Genomic DNA, 22,140 nt, shown 5'->3' with positions numbered 1-22,140 from the left:
GGGAGGGAGGGAGGGAAGAAGAAAGAAGTAAAGAAAAAGAAGAAAAATATGACATGTAAGCTCTATCACAGCAGAAAAGGTAAATAATGCAACGTTGGGTAGCTACAATTCTTAGTGTAATTTATTTATTTATTTGTTAGTTAGTTATTGCACCAGGGTTATCACTGGGGCTCAGCGCCAGCACAACAAACCCACCATTCCCAATGGCTTTTTTTTCTTTCAGTTTTATTGGTTAGGACAGAGAGAAATTGAGAGGGGAGGGAGAAAGATAGACAACTTCAGACCTGCTTCACTTCTTATGAAGCATTCCCCCTGCAGGTGGGGAGCTGGAGAAGGAACAGGAGCTCAAAACTGGGTCCTTAGAGGTGGTAATACATGTGCGTGACCACGCTCAGGCCCCTGTTCTTAGTGCATTAGCATCCTTTTCTATCCAGGGGGCGATCCTTTTTAGACTTAATAATACAGAATTGTTCTTCCTGCTCCAAGAGCTAAGGTTTTTTTGTTTTGTTTTGTTTTTTTAAGAGAGAAGAATGGACATAATATAGCAACTTAACACGATGTTAAAATATTCAGAAATAGAGAAAGTTTCAGGGTAAGTAAGAAGGCAGGTATTTTCAGAACTGAAGTAAATGGCAGTGGCATTTTCCTGAATCTGCTGGAGGCAGCAATCTCCTTAGCAATAGAGTTAATGAGGACTTTGATCTTTGAAGTCTGAACTTTGAGTAATCCCAGTGAGAATTACCTGGAATTTCCTCTATTTGGTTATAAGGGAAAAGAAATACAGATACAACAGCTTTAGTGCCAAACTGATGAAAATAAGAAGAGGACACAGGAAAATCAGCAAGTCAGAAAGATGTAAATTAGAAGACCAAGAGTATAAAAAATATCCTCAGTGGCCAGGCGGTAGTGCACTGGGTTAAGTGCACGTAGTGAGAAACACAGACTGGTGCAAGGATCCCTGTTGGAGCCCCAGGCTCCTCACCTGCACGAGGGTGGGGAAGGGGTCATTTCACCAGCTGTGAAGCAACTCTGCAGGTGTCTGTCTTTCTCTCCCCCTCTCTATCTTCCCCTCCGCTCTCAATTTCTCTCTGTCCTACCCAACAACAACAGCAACAACAATGGAAAAAAGTGGGCATCAGGAGTAGTAGATTCTTAGTGCAGGCACCGAGCCCTAGCAATAACCCTGGAGTCAAAAAGAAAGAGAGAAAGAAATAAAGAAAGGAAGGGAGGGAGGGAGGGAGGAAGGAAGGAAGGAAGGAAGGAAGGAAGGAAGGAAGGAAGGAAGGAAGGAAGGAAAACAAACAAACTCCTAGACCTATTAACTCTTAGATGGGGGAAGAGGTAGTAATTAGTGCTAGAATTCCATCTTGGTCACTTAAAGTTTGTTGTCATCACCTGGGCTTCTGTGACTATATCTAAGATTTCTTTTTTCTTTTTAATTTTTATTTATAAAAGGGAAACACTGACAAAAAACATAGGATAAGAGGGGTACAACTCCACACAATTCCCACCACCAGAACTCTGTATCCCATCCCCTCCCCTGATAGTTTTCCTATTCTTTATCCATCTGGGAGTATAGACCCAGCGTCATTATGGGGTGCAGAAGGTCTTTACTGCACACCTTAATATATATAAGATTTCTACAGTCCTGATATTCAGAATGAAAGTATAATCATTATTAATTCAATTATTGTTGTCATCTGTTTACAGTCATTAAAGAATTCTGTCTACTGTCATCAATCATTATTTGAACCAGTTGGACACCAGTTGGCAACATCCTGGTAACTTAGACTAAACAAAGAGCATAACTTTTATCATGTTACATACTAAATCTGTGGTCTATATGGAAAGGCCATATAGACCACAGATTAAGACCTTTCAAGAAAGACCATTTATTTTGATTTTATAAATAGAAGGTGATTATATCTTTCTCATTCTAAGACATTTAATTTTGTAATAAATAAAAAGAATTAAAGCACCTTATGTATTTATAAGTTGTAAGCACTTAAACATTTGTTCTTTCACTTTAATGAGTAAATATGTTTATATGGGATATATATATATATTTTATAACAATAAATGCCAGTTCAAAATTCTCAGTTGCTAACTTCCAATTTGACAATAAGCATACTTATTCTATGACAAAGGACTTGTAGAGTTCTTAATAAAACAAATCTGTAGGATCTTTTTGTCTTTCCATTTCTAAATCTGTTGGATCTATTACTGTGCAGTAACTAGGTTTGAATAAAGTATAATTTTCTGCTGATAAAAATAATTGAGATATTTGAACTCTTGTAATTCATTAAGCATATGTTTTCCAGGATGATCTTGAGTATAATCATAAGGCTATTCTGTGCTAAGGACAAAAGGGAGATATTTCAAATTAAAAAAAAAATTATTTATTTGTTAATGAGAGGAGGCTAAAGAGAGAGAACCAGAGCATCACCCTGGCACATGAGATGATAATGGTTGAACTCGAGACCTCATGCTTGAGATTCCAAGGCTTTTTCCATTGTGACACCTGCTTGGACTCTATATATTTCAATTTTTTAAAAAGAATGTTTTTGTATGGTAAGTAAGACAAACACTATTTTTCCAAAAGTTATAGTAAATAATTCTAAATTTTCCTGACATTTGGTCTAAAACAACTGTGGCATGGCAAAAAGATCATTGACTGCATCTTTCTAACTGGAGAAAATGAATTCCCACATTGTCCAACTTACTAATTTTTTTTATTATTTTCCATGCTGTTTATTTTTGGGATTGTAACCCCAAAGCTAAGCAACAATTTCATTTTTCTACTCCCAAGCACTCAGTTTTCTAGATATCTAACAATGTTATATACTTTCTTTTGCTTAGTTAGAAAACAATAAAAAATATGATATTCTCTTAAGAAAATGCAAATACATGTACAATAACAAGAAATAACTGTTTGTGTGTCCACGTGCGTGATCCAGAAAGACAAAGTGCAAGTGCTTCATTGCTTTAGCTGACAGTATAATGCATCATTCTTTTCATGGCTCTACACATCAAACTGGCATAACCATTTGTTTTATGGATAGGAGAGAGAGACATTTAGGTTATTTGTGTAGAGGCAATTGTGCTTCAGCTAGATTTCCCCTGTCAAAATTACAGCATGATCACAGTGTATGTCAGATTTCCCAACAGAACTAGACAAGAAAGCCACAGGACTCTGGAAAGATCAGATAGCAGCTTGACACATCTGTACTCATGAAATGTCAACTTGGGAGGCTACTAAAAAAAATTGTTGGTTCCTTCAGTGAAACAATCAAAACAAAGGGCAAAAGGACAAATGAGATGGAAAATATGTCCAATTAAAGGCTTTTCCCTAAAATGTCCAAGTTTGAAAAATAACGACTAGCCCCAATCTTTATTTAAGGGTGGCCTGAGAAATGTAAACACTTGAATAAAACAGAGTAAATACAGAAAATACTAGATATTATCATTTTCAGTATAAAATAAGCTCTTTTAAAAATTATTTTATTTCTTCATTTATTGGATAGAACCAGACAAAAACTGAGATGGAAGGGAGAGATAGGGAGAAAGAGACAGCTGGAGCCCTGCTTCATCACTTGTGAAGCTTCCCTCACAGGTAGAGACTAGGGACTTGAACCTGGTCCTTGAGCATGGTAACATGTGTGCTCAACCAAGTGCACTACCAGCCGTTACCTCACATGAGCTTTTACTCAGCTCTTATCTAGATAGTAGTTAACTTTGTACATATTTAAACAATGGCTTACTTTATTTGTTTCTCAATTCTTTTAGTAGCAGTGGTCAGAGGTCCCAGGGTTGTCTATTATATTATGGAGCATCAGGCACAACATACTCTCAGATGGAAATGACAATTGTGAACATCACAGTGGTGGTACCTGTACTGCCATATCTCTTAAGGTGTGTAGATTTGGTCTTTGTTTCTTGATCAAAAATTTCAGTTTACCATGGTGTTTAGTTCTGAATACCTTTGTGCCTATCTCAAAAGAGGAGCTTAGTTTGGAAGCTAAGGAAACTGCTGTCTTCTGGGCATCCTTTCACTAACTAGTTTGTTCTATCCTGAATGGTATTTGTCTTTTCCCTAAACGGTACTCATCCCTGAGAGTCAGAGGAAAAAAGCACAAATTTCTCCGAGACTAAGAGCATAGATTTCTCTGAGACTCCAACATGATTCTCTTCCTCCATAGGGGAAATACCCCAGCAAATAAACTCCTTCAGAGTAGGCACTGTTTCCTGAGATATAACTTTAGTATCTGACACATAGTAAGGAAACAGAAAGTGTTTATTAAGTGAATACGTATAACATGGTTTCATCAGATTGAAACCATTTACAGGTAGGCATTATCATTCACATATAGATTGCTTTTAGGCAAAGCTTTCATAGGATTGTGACTATTAAAACAGTAATTGATAAGTCAGTAAAATGATAGCATACTACATATAGTAAATTTCTTTATAATTTGTCAGTGTGTGTGTGTGTGTGTGTGTTTATAGAGGCAGAAATGGTACTAACGTAGAGAGAGGGTGAAAGAGACCACAGCACTGAAGCTTCCTCCCAGGTATGGGGGCTGGGCTTGAACCTGGGTGGTGCACAATGCAAAGCAACACACAATGGAAGTGAGCTACTTTGCTAGCCCTGCCAATGTGGGTTTGCTATTTTGTTCTGTGAACATTCTTGTTGAGAGAGTAGTGGGAAATCATTCTTGTCTGGTAAGATTCGTACTGCTTTCTCATGAAGTTTGTAATTGTGTCTTTGCTTTATGGACTGGAACAAGATACTAATGATTGTCCTGGTTTAATCACTTTCACAACAATTAACGTATTTTAGATCTCTATTGTGCAAGACCCTGAGAAGAAAGGAAATGATATCCAAGACATTTAACACTTTGTTTCTACTCTCAGGAGGTGTAAGACCTAGTTAAGGGGAAAAGACTTACTGTATGTATCTACTGGGCTTGCACTTTCATTTCAAACAGGACATGCTCAATTTTCACATTAGTAGAAACACTTTTCTCATTGCTCTACCAAGAATGCCAAATTTTTCAATTTTCATTCCCTCTTTGTTTTTTTGTTTTTTGTTTTTTTTTTTTACTACGTAGGAGTCATCATAATGAGAAATGGTATTTGCTTGATCAGTATCTCTTTCTTTCCACTAAATTAAAGTCCAGGAGGATAAGACAGATTTGGCTTTTGTTTATTTGTTTTTAACCAGAGGACTGAGCAGCTCTGGCTTATGGTGGTGCAGGGGATTGAACCAGGGACCTCAGAGTCTCAGGCATGAGAGTCTCTTTGCATAACCATAATGCTCCTACCCCTGCCCTGAGATTTTTTTATTTTGTTCTATATTTTTATGTTTCCAATGTTCTGGGTACTGAATGACATATAGTATCCCTTTAATAAATAATTATTGCTGAATGAACTATCAGTGCCAGATAGACTATACTTTACTCATTGGTTTAAGACAAGATAATTTTATTCCTTCAAGGATGAAATTTTATAATCACCTTTGGTCAAGGGCAAATGTCCAACTAATATATAAGAATTAAAAGGGGAAGCTGTTTTGGGGGGGCAGGTGGTAGTATATGTGGTTGAAAGCACATGTTACAATGTGCAAGAACCCAGGTTCAAATCTCTGGTCCCCATCTTCTGGGGGAAAGCTTCACAAGTGGTAAAGCAAGGCTGCAGGTGTCTCTCTGTCTCTCTTCCTCTCTATGCCCTCCTTTCCTCTCAGTTTCTAGCTGTCTCTATCCAATAAATAAAGACATTAAAAAATTATTTTTAAAAAAGCTGTTTTTACCCTGCTAATAAAAGAAATGTGAGATCTAGTAGATTCCATTTCTTTTAAACATTATTTTTTTCTTTTTTTTTTACTCTGCGTTTATTGCTGGGGTTCAGTGCCTGCACTATGAATCCACTGCTACTGGAGGCCATTTTTCATTTCATTGCCCTTGTTATTGTTCTTATAGCTATTGTTTTTTTTTTTAACTATAACTATATGGTATGTCACTATAACTATATGGCATGTCACTTAGTTTCTGGCAAGCATCCTTCCTACGGGAATTAGAAACTTATCTCAAGGGCATGTTATGCATGTACAAACTATTGTATTTACTGTTGAATGTAAAACATTAATTCCCCAAAAAAGAAATAAATTATTTTTTTTTAAAAAAGAAGCTAATCCTTGAAACAACAGAAGCCCTTGATATAAGTTATAGCTATTGTTGTTGGATATGAAAGAGAGAAATTGAGAGAGGAAGGGAAGATAGAGAGGGGGAGAGACAGACAACGGCAGACCTGCTTCACTGCTTGTGAAGTTATCCCCCCACACCCACCCCCTGCAGGAGGGGAGCTGGGGTCTCAAACCTAGCTCCTTACTGTGGTCCTTGCATTTTAAGCCATGTGTGCTTAACCTGCCATGCTACTGCCCAGGCCCCCCTTTTAAACATTTATTGAGACATCTTTTAAAATTTTTGTTTTAATTCTTTCATTTTTTTCATAATCAACTTTGTTCTTCACAATTATACTTTAGAGACATCTTATTTTTAACAAAGCATTTATTTCAAGTTTGTGTTAGAATCAATTTCCTCCACCACCTCTGTTGCTGAAGTGACAGCAGTACAGATGGGCCTGAAAAATATCTGATGGCATGGTGTAGTACACAGGATCTTATATTTACAGAAACAAATTTTGTATGGATGTTACAATCTTTTGGGAAATAAAGGGCACAGGATTTAAATTGATTACATAAGGAAAGAAAAGAATCAATACATAAAAGCTTAATGTCTTCTAGACTCTGAATTACAGGAAAAATTTTGCTGAAACACAATGCATTTATGCTGTGCAATTCAATCACGGACTTAATCATCAGAGTTGTTTTTTTTTTTCTAAAACTCATCAATAATAGCAATAGTGTTTAGTAGCAAATACAATTTCAAAGACTAATGCAAGCTGTCTACTTAAATACCTATAATACCAATCAATTGTATTCTTAAAGTCATTTTTATATTTTTGTAGATGTGGTATTTTTGCATTATACCTGGCAATAATAACTAAGGAATTAAAATTCTGAAGCCCTAGCTTAACTTGTTTTATGCCCTAGGGAATGACTAAGTTTATAAATTAGACATGAATTGTTACAGACACTTGTCAATCCAAAAATTTGTAAGCATGTTAGGCTAGAAATTAAAAATAAATCTATTGTGGTAATAGTAAGCTCTTTAAAAGATACTACTTTTGTTAATTAGGTTAGTGACATGTGATTGGCATAAACACCAACCTAAAGTACTGATAAATAGGGGATGGTAGTCTAAGAGGCTAAATTGAGGGGGGAAATGAGCAGAAAATCACAGTCATTAGATGACCTTTAACTTATCTTCCAGCTAGACACTATGATTTAAAGAATTCATAGCCCATCACAAGGTCCCTCTATACAGCTGCATTTCATAGAGTAGTAGTAGAGAGTTGAACTATCTGCGAAACTGAAAGAGATAATTAAATTCTTTTTTCAGACTGCATAGCATTCTAGCTGATATTTCCCAAGCTTGTTTTTCATCAGAGATGTGCATTAAAAATCCACATCTCACGTTCCCTCCCTATCCTTGAGCTCTGTAGGGTCTGATATAGGGAATAGAGATATACTTTCAAACAAAGCATGTAAACCTTTCCTTTAATGCTACCAGGACTTAGACAAATGTAGTTTTATTATTTTTTTTTACATTAGCTAAATAAAATGGATAACCCCTTTGTGAAAATTTCTAACTTTCTAGATGTTTGATGAATGGGATTATAAATTTAGACTTTAAATTACTAATGATAGAAATGACATCATACCCAAATTTGATAATAGATATATTTATATATTTTTTAAAAATATTTTATTTATTACTGGATAGAGACAGACATTGAGAAGGTAGGGAAGACAGATAAAGAAAGAGACAGAGAGATACCTATAGTCCTGCTACACTACTTGTGAAGCTTTCCCCTTGCAAGTGATGACCAGGGGTTTGAACCTCCTTATGCATTGTAATGTGCATACTTAATGTGCCACTGCTTGGCCACAAGATACAACTATATCTTTAATAATGGTTTCTTCACCTTATATACTGAGAGCCTCATGAAAGATGGGCTTTCGTTTTGACATTTACTAAAGATAACATTACTATTTTTCCAAAACTGCAGAGCAAATATATATGAACAGGTATTTATAAAAATACATAATCCTATAAATATTATATATAAAATATATATGAGTAAATGTTATATATAAAATGATATATGTGAGTTTTAAAATATCAAAAGTAGATGGTGTTAATATTTTCTCCATATTTTAAAGTTGTATAATTGTCAATCAGATTTTTTAATATTACATCCTTAATACTTTATTCATCCAAAAGAAACTTACAAAAATGATGGCCATAGTGACATATCAACAAATCATCAAAAACAGAAAATGTTTTATGGCTTCATATGCATGAACTGAGATGCCATACGTGTATGAACTGAGTCTTGGGATAGCTTTTGATTTATTTGTTTAGTTACACTGAAAATAATATGCTTACTTTTGATAACTTTAAAAGTTTACTTTTTACAAAGAAGTTTTATTGAAAAGTTCTGGGATTTAGTATGATAACATCATATTAAAATATTTAACTCCTCCCAACACCTATGGGCTTCTAATCTTTGATAAGGGGGCCCAACGGATTAAATGGAAAAAGGAGGCTCTCTTCAATAAATGGTGCTGGGAAAACTGGGTTGTAACATGCAGAAGAATGAAATTGAACCGTTTACTCTCACCAGAAACAAAAATCAACTCCAAATGGATCAAAGACCTAGATGTCAGACCAGAAACAATCAAATACTTAGAGGAAAACATTGGTAAAACAGTTTCCCACCTACACCTCAAGGACATCTTTGATTAATCAAACCCAATTGCAAGGAAGACTAAAGCAGAAAAAAACCAATGGGACTACATCAAATTGAAAAGCTTCTGCACATCCAAAGAAACTATTAAATAAACAGAGAGACCCCTCACTGAATGGGAGAAGATCTTCACATGCCATACATCAGACAAGAAACTAATCACCAAAATATATAAAGAGCTCAGCAAACTTAGCACCAAAAAAGCAAATGACCCCATCCAAAAATGGGCAGAGAATATGAACAAAACATTCACTACAGAGGAGATCCAAAAGGCTAACAAACATATGAAAAACTGCTCTAGGTCACTGATTGTCAGAGAAATGCAAATTAAGACAACACTAAGATACCACCTCACTCCTGTAAGAATGGCATACATCAAAAAGGACAGCAGCAACAAATGTTGGAGAGGATGTGGGGACAAAGGAACCCTTCTGCACTGCTGGTGGGAATGTAAATTGGTCTAGCCTCTGTGGACAGCAGTCTGGAAAACGCTCAGAAGGCTAGACATGGACCTTCCATATGATCCAGTAATTCCTCTCCTGGGGTTATACCCCAAGGACTCCATAACACCCAACCAAAAAGAGGTGTATACTCCTATGTTCATAGCAGCACAATTCATAACAGCTAAAACCTGGAAGCAACCCAGGTGCCCAACAACAGATGAGTGGCTGAGAAAGCTGTGGTATATATACACAATGGAATACTATGCAGCTATCAAGAACAATGAACCCACCTTCTCTGACCCATCTTGGACAGAGCTAGAAGGAATTATGTTAAGTGAGCTAAGTCAGAAAGATAAAGATGAGTATGGGATGATCCCACTCATCAACAGAAGGTGACTAATTAGATCTGAAAGGGAAACTAAAAGCAGGACCTGATCAAATTGTAAGAAGGGCACCAAAGTAAAAATCCTGTGGTGAGGGGTAGACATGCAGCTTCCTGGGCCAGTGGGGGGTGGGAGTGGGTGGGAGGGATGGGTCACAGTCTTTTGGTGGTGGGAATGGTGTTTATGTACACTCCTAGCAAAATGTAGACTTATAAATCAGTAGTTAATTAATATGAGAGGGGGAAAATCAATTGTATGTCTCAAATTTTTTCAAAACACAAACTGAATCTTTTCAATATATAGGCTGTGTATTAGATATGCAGACTCTCTCAAAAGCCTAGACCAAGTAGATTAGAAGCATCCAATAGCACAGCTATATACAAGATACTGGGTACTGTACAGCAAACCCTAACAAAAGGACTTTTCAAAGTTAACCCAATTACCAAATAATGTGATGATAACATTAACTATCGATTGTCTTTTTGAACCCTAAGACAGCAGGAACCTCACATCTCCACTATAGAGCCCCTACTTCCCCCAGTCCTGGAACCCTTGGATAGGGCCCACTTTCCCGTATGCCTCTCCCAATCCATACCAAATAATATTGTATCCGCCGATCACAACCTATCCAATGCAACGATTTCCACCTCAACATGCTTCACCTCAGACTGTGTCCAGAGACTTCACGTGTGGTATGACAACCCTTCAGCTTCATTACTCAGGTTAGACCTTTCCTTTTATAGTACACTCTAATTTCATCTCATGTGGTTCACTTTCTAACAAAGTCCCAAAACCTAGATATACACCAGTTTCTGTGAGAGAGAGCTTATGTTCACACGTATCCATAAACTACTGCAAAATATATACCTGAAAGCAGAAGTACACTAGAGTTTGCAGTGAGTACCTCCCTAACACTTCCTCTCCACTATTCCAAGCTTTGGGTCCATGATGGCTCAACAATTTGTTTGGCTTCGTATGTTAACTCTCTTTTCAATCACCAGGTTCCAGATGCCACCAGGATGCTGGCCAGGCTTCCCTGGATTGAAGACCCCACCAATGTGTCCAGGAGCTCAGCTTCCCCAGAGACACACCCTACTAGGGAAAGAGAGAGGCAGACTGGGAGTATGGACCGACCAGTCAACACCCATGTTCAGCGGGGAAGCAATTACAGAAGCCAGACCTTCTACCTTCTGCAACCCTCAATGACCCTGGGTCCATGCTCCAAGAGGAATAGAGAATGGGAAAGCTATCAGGGGAGGGGATGGGTTATGGAGCTTGGGTGGTGGGAATTGTGTGGAGTTGTACCCCTCCTACCTTATGGTTTTGTTAATTAATCCTTTCTTAAATAATAAAATAAAATAAAATAAAAAACATTTAACTCCCTACTGATATTCTTAAAATGGAGTTGCCACTAGAAAAAAAATAGCCTGACTGCTTTATGCTAAAAGATTTTGTTATCATACAACATACTCACTGAAGAAACAAGGAAACACTTTTGTTGATGCAGTTATGTGAACAAATGGACATGTACCACCAATGCAGCTAGTTGTTTATGCTCATAGGGTCAGAAACCAGTATTCACTACTATTTACTGACAGGTAGTAAAAAATATACTTTCCTTTTTTAAATTTACTAAAGATAACCTTAAACTATATTCCAAAACTGCAGAGAAAACCAGTATCCCCCCCCCCCCCAGGTTCCACTGGGGCATGGTGCCTACAGTACAAATCCACTGCTCCTGGACGCTAGTTTTCCTTTCTATTGTTGTTATTATTACTGTTGTTGTTGGATAAGACAGAGAGAAATCAAGAGAGGAGGGGAAGACAGAAAGGGGGAGATATAGACAACTGCAGACCTGCTTCACTGCTTGTGAAGTGACCCCCACACACACCACCCCACAGCTGGGGAACTAGGAGCTCAAACCCAAATCCTTATGCGGGTCTTTACACTTCGTGCCATGTGCGCTTAACCTGGTACACTACCGCCTGGTCCATGAAAACCAGTATTTCTAACTCAAATTGAGATTTAGGACTAGAGGATTAAACTAATAATGAAGTTAATGTATTATTGTCTTACGGTATGTGTGAAACTAGCCTATGACCTTGCAATAGCATCAATACCAAATCAAAGTTATCAATAATGTCTCCTATATATCCCTGATTCTACAGATCAACTTGATGAAGTTCATATCAAGTCTTCTGCTTTTCCTTTAGCAGTTTCTGGGACATACACAAAAGTTCAGTTTGAGATTTTGATCAGAGAACTGGGAGGTACGAAACTTTTGAAAAGAGTGAAGTTATTTAACCCATTGGGTGAATGCTCCAAATGGTGAAATGACTTCAACAATAAGGTATATCTCACCTATTTTTATAAAACAAGAAACAGAAAGGAATTTTAGATTAACAAGTGTTATTTTGAAATATATAATACTAGAAAGACTGTACTTTTTCCTTAAGTAACTTAATGACCTAGACATTTTTATCATTTTCATTCCTTTTTGGCTTAAGCAACTGAAAAAAATGTAATTAGTATTGCATTCTTGCCAAGAAAAGAGTAAGAATAAAAATAATATATATTGTTATGTAGTTTTTATACATACAGTGCTCAAAACATTATTAAAATTATGTTTTTTTTTTCCTGTTAAATTTTATTTTTGAAAGAGAGAAAGAAATCAGAGTACTTTTCAGTATACATAGTGCTGGGGATTGAACCTGGACATTCCTGAGCTACCTCTCAGACTGTAGAGGCTACATATTTCCCTTTTAAGGGGTAATGACTTAATAAGCATGATAATTATATAAATTCATACTAACTATCCTGCCTTGTTGTTGTTAAAGTTCGGAGGCTCCAGCAGGCCAGGCTAGCTTCGCGGCGGTGAACAGAGACTCGGGGACACATGGCTGAGCTGAGAAGCTACAATTTAATCTTTATTCATGAGCGGGCAAATCACTACACCATGTGCTTCCCCATCATTCTCCCTCCGCAGCTGCTGCTGGGACTCTGGACGTCCTTAGCATAGGGGGCAGGGAGAAAGCAGGGCGTGAAACTAGCGAGGGCCAAACTAATTCTCTCAGAGGTTGGGGGGAGGGGAGCAAACCAATATGAAACATGCCAACAATTCCCCCTTCTGTTTTTAACTAAATGACCACAGTATCAGGGTTGTGGGGTGAACAGAAACCTATATCGTACAGACATTTAAAAAAAAGAAACTGGCACAAACATGGAGAAACATGTAAGCGAGTAATAAGAACCAGTATGCTGCCAAGGGAAGGCCTGAGAGGGCCATTCTTTGCATTCTTTGTGGGCAAAACTTTATCAGCTTAAAAAAAAACATTTCCTGCCTCTGGGGGGGGCATACTTGCCTCAACGGGCATTTTCTAGCATGGGGGAAGGGTGAGGCCTAGAGTCCCAAGGCATGGCTGCAGTCAGTCTTTGAGAAACCCAGCAGCATAAGGGGAAGCTGCTAGTTTTGTGTAAAGTGTCCGAGGTGTACCAGTGAGTCCGATAGAAGTCCAAAGCAGATGTCCACCAAAGAATTGCCAATGGGTGAATTGTTGTACGTCTGTCTTGATGGGGAATGTCAGCCAACGGAATTCTGCTTTTCTGTAGAGAACTTGACAGCTGCAATTTACTTACTTACTTATGAAACAAAACTTGTAGCAGGTTAGAAGTTTACCACAATTGATAACTCTATCACAACTGGAAGTCCCTTCCAGCACGATTCCAAGGCTATTTAAAGTTCAAACAATAAAATGTGGAAAGGCAAACATGAACCATAGAAAGAAAAAAGCCTCAGGCATGAGAATCACTAGCATAACCATAGAAACCTAACATTTCTAATTGAGAAGGAATTTGAGACTTTTGCATATCAACAACGTCTTTTTAACCTTTTGTTACACCCATTCAAGATGGAGACACATCCTAGGTGTGCGCAGGTCTTTTTTTAGACCAACTCAGTTAAAATATATTGATTTTTAACTAATTTTTACCTCAGACTTTAAATGTAAGTTAATTTTATCTTTATGACAATTACGTTGAAAACCTTTTTCATTTAACTTTTCCTGGTAAGAATTTAGCCTTAAAGTTACATTTTTAACCTTAAAGTTACTGTTTACCAAACTTTAAACACGCACATAAACATGGTCTTTAATACACAAGGAGAGAAACTTTTGTTACGAAGACATGTCATTTTAAACACGAATTTAGATCTATACTGTCTTAGACATTCGGGGAGTGCGTTGTCCAGCGGTGGCCTCTTGGGCAGCTTCATTTCTAGGAATTGCAGGTTGCGATCTCTGGACGAATCTCTGCGTATTCTAGCTTGTCTGCCTTCAGACCCAAGCTGGGGATCTCGGCCAAGGGGCCCAGTTTTGGCAGGGAGCCCGTGGTCTCCGGGTGGTCCAGGATCTGTCCAGACTTCATAGCATGAGGGCGGGTGGGCCAGCCTTGCAGAAGGCGTGGGCCGAGGTGCCCTGGGGTGGCAGCCAGGATAGGCCGCCGCGGCCCTGCCCCACGGCCCTGCCATGTCTGCTGCCCTGCTCCCAGCGGCCGAGCAGCGTGGAGGGAGCCAGCGCAATGGAAAGCCGGCTCATGAGGGCTGGTGCTGGGCTCCTACAGGCTGGCGTTGGGCGGAAACCACAGAGTGGTCCAGAGATAATTGTTCCAGAAACAGTGAAACAGTCTCGTGAAGAAAGGGCAGAGGCCTTTGGAGATCTCTTCACAAGCAGAAGAGAAGGCCATAGTACATAGGCAGCCAAATTGTCTTCACTTATCTGAGAGATGCACAGGTCAGGTCCACGTGGGCGCCATTTGTCGTTAAAGTTTGGGGGCGCCAGCAGGCCGGGCTATGCCATTTGTCATTTAAGTTCGGAGGCTCCAGCAGGCCAGGCTAGCTTTGCGGCGGTAGACAGAGACAGAGACTTGAGGACACACAGCTGGGCTGAGAAGCTGCAGTTTAGTCTTTATTCACGAACGGGCAAATCACCACACCATGTGCTTCTCCATCATTCTCCCTGTGTGGCTCCTGCTGGGACTCTGGACGTCCTTAGCATAGGGGGCGGGGAGAAAGCAGGGCACAAAACTAGCAAGGGCCAAACCAATTCTCTCAGAGGTCGGGGGGAAGGGGAGCAAACCAATATGAAACATACCAACACCTTGTACTCTTTGTTCATTTGTTCATGTGGTATCATATTCTCAGTTCAAGACAGCATTTCCATCACATTCCTCCTTTTTATATTTGTCATTAAATAGTGTTCACAGTCATTTCGTTAGATCGTACCTAACAGTTTCTTATTTTATGGTCCTCTTGTAAATGATACAACTTAAATTTTTAATTTCTAGTTGTATGTTTGAAGAATGTTGAAAACATTTACTTTCCTCCCCCCCCCCCAGGGTTATCGTTTGAGCTTGGTGTGTGCATTATGAATCCATTGCTCCTGATGGCCATTTTTTCCATTGTTGTTGTTGCTGTTGTTGTTGCTGCTGTTGTTGCTGCTGCTGCTGCTTCTTCTGTTGTTGTTAGGTAAGACAGAGATAAATGATAGAGGAGGGGAAGACTAATGTGGAGAGAAAGACACCTGTAGACCTGCTTCACCTAGCATAACATGGTTAGCACTGAGTAGCCTAGCCTAGCCAAGCCTCCCTGACAGATAATGCCTCCTTTAGACTAGCTAGCAATGACTTGCCTAGCCTAGTTTAGACTAGACTAGCCTAGCTGGCACAGAGTATCCTGGCATAGCCTAGCTAGCACTGAGTAGATAAGCCTAAATGATCTCCCACTGAGTAGACTAGTTTTTTCTAGCTAGCAATGAGTATAGCCTAGCCTAGCTAAGCATAGTCGGCAGATAGGAGCTTAGCCAGTCTAACTATGGTTGAATAGCAGAGCCTAGCCTAGCTTAAGTGGCAGGGAGTAGCCTAGACTACCCTAGCTTAGCTGACAAAGTGTAGCATAGCTTAACCTAGCTAGTAATGAGTAGCCTAGCCTAGCCTAGCTGGCAGAGTGTAGCCTAACATAGCCTAGCTAAAACTGCGTAGCCTGCCTAGCCTAGCCTAGCTGCCAGAGAGAGTAGCCTATTTTAGCCAAGCTAGCTTTGAGTTTAGATGGAAGTGGTAGCTAGACTAAGACAGACTACTTTCTGCCAGCTGGGCTAGGCTAGAATAGGCTGCTCAGTTTAGGCTAGGCTATGACAGCTATGGCTAGGCTAGGATACTCTCAGAAATTTAGACTAGGATACCATAGTCTACTCAGTGCTATAGGCTAGGTTACTTTCTTGATAGCTAGGCTAGGTTAAGCTAGGATGCTTTCTGCCAGCTAGGCTAGGCTAGGATAGACTACTTAAATAAGCTAGGCTATGCTAGGCTTTAATCTACTAGCTAGGCTAGGCTAGGCTAGGCTAGGTTTGTCTAGGCTAGTTTAGGCTAGGGTAGGCTAGACTACTCTCTGTCTGACAGCTAGGCTAGGCTATGCTAGGATAGGAAAGACTAGGCTAGACTAGGCTCCTCTAGACAAAGTTAGACTACTCTCTGCCAGCTAAGCCACGCTAAGGTAGGCTACACTATGCTATGCTAAACTACGCTATGCTAGATAATTTATGCTAAATTAGGCTATGCCAGGCTAGAATAAGCTAGAGTAGGCTAAACTAGGCTAGGCTAGGTTAGACTAGGCTAGGCTAAGCTAGGCTACTCTCTACCTACTAATTATGCTAAGTAAGGCTAGGTTAGGCAGGGCTGCTCTCTGCCAACTTGGCTAGGCTAGGCTACTCTCTATTTCTAGGTTAAGCTAGACTCAACAGGGCAGGGCTCAGTGGGGAGGGCAGGGCCAGGCAAAGATACTCAACTCTCTACCAGCTAGGATATGCTAGACTAGGCTAGGGTAGGCTAGCGTACTCTCTGCCAGCTAGGCTAGGCTACTCTCTGCCAGCTAAACTATATTAAGTTAGGCTATGCTAGGCTATGCTATGCTAGGCTAGGCTAGGCTACTCTCTGGCAGCTAAGGTACGGTAAATTAGGCTATGCTAGGCAAGGCAAGGCAAGGCTAGGCTAGGCTAGGCTAGGCTAGGCTAGGCTAACAACTTTCTGCCAGCTAGGCTACACTAGGCTATGCTAATCTAGGTTAGGATAGACTAGGCTAAAGTAGGATAGGCTAGGATAAACTAGGCTATGCTAGGCTAAGCAAGGATATGCTAGGCTAAAATAGACTCGGCTACTCTCTGCCAGCTAAGCCACGCTAAGGTAGGCTACACTATGCTATGCTAAACTACGCTATGCTAGATAATTTATGCTAAATTAGGCTATGCCAGGCTAGAATAAACTAGAGTAGGCTAAACTAGGCTAGGCTAGGTTAGACTAGGCTAGGCTAAGCTAGGCTACTCTCTACCTACTAATTATGCTAAGTAAGGCTAGACAAGGCTAGGCTAGGCTAGGCTAAGGTAGCATAGGCTAGGCTAAGGTAGGCTAGGCTAGGCTGCTTTCTGCCAGCTAAACTATGCTAAAATAGGCTATGCTAGGCTAGGCTAGAGTAGGCTAGGCTAAACTAGACTAGGCTAGGCTAGGCTACACTCTGCCAGCTAAGGTATGCTAAATTAGGGTATGCTAGGCAAAGCTATACTATGCTAGGCTATGCTAGGCTACTCTCTGCCAGGTTAGTTACGCTAAATTAGGCTATGCCAGGCTAGGCTCTGCTAGGCTAGGCCAAACTAGGCTACTCTCTGCCAGCTAATTATGCTAAGTAAGGCTATGCTAGGCTAGGCTATTCTAGGCTACACTAGGCTAGGCGAGGCTAGGCTACTTTCTGCCAGCTAAGGTATCCTAAATTAGGCTATACTATGCTAAATTAGGCTAGTCTAATCTAGGCTACTCTCTGTCAGCTAAGGTACGCTAAGTTAGTCTGTGCTAGGCAAGGCTAGACGAGGCTACTCTCTGCCAGGTAATTTATGCTAAATTAGGCAATACCAGGCTAGATTAAACTGGGCTAGGCTAAGATAGGCTAGGCTAGGCTAGGCTAGGCTAAGATAGGCTAGGCTAGGCTAGGCTAGGCTAGGCTAGGCTAGGCTAGGCTAGGCTAGGCTATTCTCTGCCAGCTAAGGTACACTACGTCAGGCTATGCTAGGCAAGGTTAGGCCAGGCAATGATAAGGTAGGCTAGACTAGACTAGGCTAAGGTAGAATAGGCTAGGCTAGGCTAGGCTAGGCTACACTCTGGCACCTAAGGTACTCTAAGGTAGGCTAGGCTAGGCTAGTCTAGGCTAGGCTACTCTCTGCCAGCTAAGGTATGCTAAATTAGTTTATGGTAGGCTAGGCTAGGCTAGGCTAGATTAGGTTTGGCTAGGCTAGGCTAGGTTAGGCTAGGCTACTCTCTGCAGCTAAAGTACGCTAAGTTAGACTATACTAGGCAATGTTAGGATTGGTTAGATAGGCTACTCTCTACCAGGTAAGTTACACTAGGCTGTGCCAGGCTAGGCTAAATTAGGCTAGGCTAAACTCGGCTAGGCTATGATAGGCTAGGCTACGCTAGGCTAGGCTACTCTTTGCCAGCTAAGTATGTTAAGTTATACTATGCTAGATTATGCTAGGCTAGGTGAGGCTAGGCTACTCTCTGCCAGCTAAGGTATGCTAAATTAGCTTATGGTAGGCTAGGCTAGGCTAGGCTAGGCTAAGTTAGGAAAGGGTAGGCTATAGGCTAGGCTACTCTGCCAGCTAATTATGCTTAGTAAAGCTATGCTAGGCTAGGCTATGCTTGACTATGCTAGGCTAAGCTAGGCTAGGCTACTCTCTGCCAGCTAAGGTACACTAATTTAGGCTAGGCTCGGCTAGGCTAGGCTAGGCTAGGCTAGGCTAGGCTAGGCTACTCTCTGCCAGATAAGCTATGCTAAATTAGGCTATGCTTGACTAAGCTAGGCTAGGCTACTCTCTGCCAGCTAAGGTATGCTAAATTAGGCTAGGCTAGGCTAGGCTAGGCTAGGCTATTCTAGTTAGGCTAGGCTTGGCTAGGCTAGACTAGGTTTGACAAGGCTAGGCTAGGCTAGGCTCTGTTACTCTCTGCCAGCTAAGGTATGCTAAGTTAGGCTATGCCAGGCTAGGCTAAACTAGGCTAGGCTAAACTAGACTAGGATAGGCTAGACTAGGATAGGCTAGGCTAGACTAAGCTACTCTCTGCCAGATAAGTATTATAAGTAAGGCTATGCTAGGCTAGGCTGTGCTAGGCTAGGCTAGGCTAGTCTAGGCTACTCTCTGCCAGCTAAGGTATGCTAAATTAGCTTATGCTAGGCTAGGCTGGGCTAGGGTAGGATAGAATAGGCAAGGATAGACTAGGCTAGGCTAGGCTACTCTAGCCAGGTAATTTACGCTAATTTAGACTATGCCAGGGTAGATTAAGCTAGGCTAGGCTAAACTAGGCTAGGCTAGGCTAGACTAGGCTAGCCTAGGCTAGGCTACTCTCTGACAGCTTCTTCTTCTAGCGTTTGCCCTTCTTCCGTAGCCAGTTAACAGTGTCAGGTTGAACCTGATGTAAAGTTTCGAGACCTCCTTTGAATCTGGAGAGGTGGCAGTCGTCAGCTAAGGTACGCTAAATTAGCTTATGCTAGGCTAGGCTAGGCTAGGAGTGGCGACTCTCTGCGAGTTAATTATGCTAAATAAGGCTATGCAAGGCTAAGCTAGGCTAGGCTACTCTCTGTCAGCTAAGGTACGCTAAGGTGGCTAGGCTAGCTAGGCTAGGCTAGGCTAGGCTACTCTCTGCCAGCTAAGCTATGCTATGTTAGGCTATGCTAAAATAGGCAAGGCTAGGCTACTTTCTGCCAGCTAAGCTATGCTAAGTTAGGCTATGGCTAAACTAGATAGGATAGGCTAGACTAGGATAGGCTAGGCTAGACTAAGCTACTCTCTGCCAGATAAGTATTATAAGTTAGGCTATGCTAACCTAAGTAAGGATAGAATAGCCTAGGCTACTCTCTGCCAGCTAAGGTACACTAAGTTAGGCTGTGCTAGGCAAGGCTATGCTAGGCTAGACTAGGCTAGGCTAGGCTAGGCTAGGCTAGGCTAGGCTAGGCTACTCTCTTCCAGCTAAGTATGCTAAGTAAGGCTAACCTAGGCTAGGCTATGCTAGGCTAGGTGAGGCTAGGCTACTCTCTGCCAGCTAAGGTACGCTAAATTAGGCTATGCTAGTCAAGGCTAGGCTAGGCTATGCTACGATAGGCTATGGTTGACTACTCTCTGCCAGCTGGTCTACCCTTGGCTAGGCTAGGCTATGCTAAACTAGGCTAGTCTAGACTAAACTAAGGTAGCATAGGCTAGGCTAAACTAGGCTAGGCTAGGCTAGGCTAGGTTAGGCTACTCTGCCAGCTAGGCTATGGTATGCTAAGTTAGGCTATGCTAGTCAAGGTAGGGCTATCCTAGTGTATTCTGCCAGCTAAAGTATGCTAAATTATGCTATGCTAGGCAAGACTAGGGTAGGCTATGCTATGCTATGCAAGGCTAGGCTACTCTCTGCCAACCAAGGTACACTAAATTAGGCTATGCTAGGCAAAGCTAGGTTAGGCTACTCTCTGCTAGGTTGGGTACGCTAGGCTAGGCTATGGTAAACTAGCCTCGGATAGACTAGGTTAAGGTAGCATAGGCTAGGCTAAGATAGGCTAGGCTGTGCTAGGCTAGGCTACTCTCTGCCATCTAGGCTACGCTATGCTAGCCTAGGCTAGGCTAGGCTAGTTTAGATTGGCTAGACTAGTCTACACTACTCTCTGCCAGCTAGGTTATGCTAGGTTAGGGTACTCTTTGCCAGCGAGGCTACGCTAGGCTAGGCTAGAATATAGTAGGCTTGGCTATATCTCTCTGCTAGCTATGCTAGGCTACACTAGGCTATGCTAAACTAGGATAGACTACGCTAAGGTATGCAAGGCCACTCATTTTTCTAGGCTATGCTAGGCTAGTCCCTGTTCAAGCTAGGCTAGGCTAGTCTAGGCTACTCTCTGCCAGCTAAGGTATTCTAAATTAGCCTATGCTATGTAAGGCTAGGCTAAACTAAGCTAGGCTAGACTAGGCTAAGGTAGAATAGGCTAGGCTAAACTAGGCTAGGCTAGACTAGGCTAGGCTAGGTTAGGCTACTCTGTGCCAGCTAAGCTATGCTAAAATAGGCTATGCTAGGCTATGCTATGCTAGGCTAGGCTAGGCGGGTTAGGCTAGGCTAGGCTACTCTCTGCCAGGTAAATTATGCTAAGTTAGGCTATGCTAGGCTAGGCTAGGTTAGGCTATGCTAGGCTATGTTATGCTGTGCTAGCCTAGGCTAGGCTACACTAGGCTACTCTGCCCGCTAAGGTATGCTATGCTAGGCAAGGCTAGGATAGGCTAGGCTAGGCTACTCTCTGCCAGGTAATTTATGCTAATTTATGCTATGCTAGGCTATGATAAACTAGGCTAGGCCAGGCTATGCTAAGGTAGACTAGGCTAGACTAGGTTAGGCTAGGCTAGGCTACTATCTGCCAGTTAAGCTATGCTAAGTTAGGCTATGCTAGGCTATGCTACGCTACTCTCTGCCAGCTAAGGTACGCTAAGTTAGGCTAGGCTAGGCTAGGCTAGGCTACTGTCCGCTGTCTAGGCTATGCTATGTTATCCTAGACTAGGCTAGGCTAGTGTACATTTGGCTAGAATAGACTACACTACTCTCTGCCAGCTAGACTAGGCTAGGCAAGACTATGTATCTTATATTTCTGTATAAGACTATGTATCTTATATTTCTGTATCTTATATTTTCATCCACCAACTTGCAGGTACTATTATGACACCATCCTGACCTCCCTGGACAGATGACCTCACCAGTGTGTCCTAGCTAGGCTATGCTAGGCCAGGGTATGTTAAGCTAGGCTAGGCAAGACTATGCTAAGGTAGAACAGGCTAGGCTAAGCTAGGCTAGGCTAGGCTACTCTCTGCCAGCTATGCTAATCTAAGCTAAGATAGGCTATTCTGTGTTTCTAGATTAGGCTAGGCTACTCTCTGCCAGCTAGGCTTGGCTAGGCTAGGTTAGGCTAAGCTAGGCTAGACTAGGTTACTCTCTGCCAGCTAGGCTAGTCTAGAGAAGACAAAGGAAGACTAAGCTAGGCTAGGCTAGGCTACTAAGTGTTTCTTGGCTAGGCTAGGCTACTCTATATTGGCTATACTAGGCTAGGCTAGGGTAGGCTCAGCTGCTATCTGTCTGCCAGCTAGGCTAGACTACACCAGGCTAGTCTAAGCTAGGCAAGACTTTGCTAGTCTATGCTATAGGCTAGGCTAGGCTAGGGTAGGGTACTCTCAGCCAGCTCTGCTAGGCCAGGCTAGGTTAGGTTAGGCTAGGCTAGACTAGAGTACTCTCTGCCAGCTAGGCTAGTCTAGGCTAGGCTATACTAGGCTAGGCTAGGCTAG

General features: G+C 41.3%; 1 long non-coding RNA gene across 2 annotated transcripts; it reads left to right on the top strand.

Moving 5' to 3' along the window:
• Nucleotides 1-7: 7 nt before the first annotated feature.
• On the top strand, nucleotides 8-21,568 carry LOC132538714 (uncharacterized). Of its 2 annotated transcripts, XR_009550070.1 has the most exons (6): nucleotides 8-79; nucleotides 523-592; nucleotides 1,711-1,781; nucleotides 3,787-3,912; nucleotides 11,926-12,027; nucleotides 15,149-15,221. It is a non-coding gene; the product is annotated as an uncharacterized LOC132538714 (long non-coding RNA). The 2 variants fall into 2 exon arrangements; XR_009550071.1 differs by lacking the exons at nucleotides 8-79; nucleotides 15,149-15,221 and adding an exon at nucleotides 21,513-21,568 and having other exon boundaries at nucleotides 238-592.
• Nucleotides 21,569-22,140: the final 572 nt, after the last annotated feature.

The sequence above is a fragment of the Erinaceus europaeus genome, chromosome 5, assembly GCF_950295315.1.
Source record: "Erinaceus europaeus chromosome 5, mEriEur2.1, whole genome shotgun sequence".
NCBI lineage: Eukaryota > Metazoa > Chordata > Mammalia > Eulipotyphla > Erinaceidae > Erinaceus > Erinaceus europaeus.
This window is presented reverse-complemented; position numbering and strand designations above follow the sequence as displayed.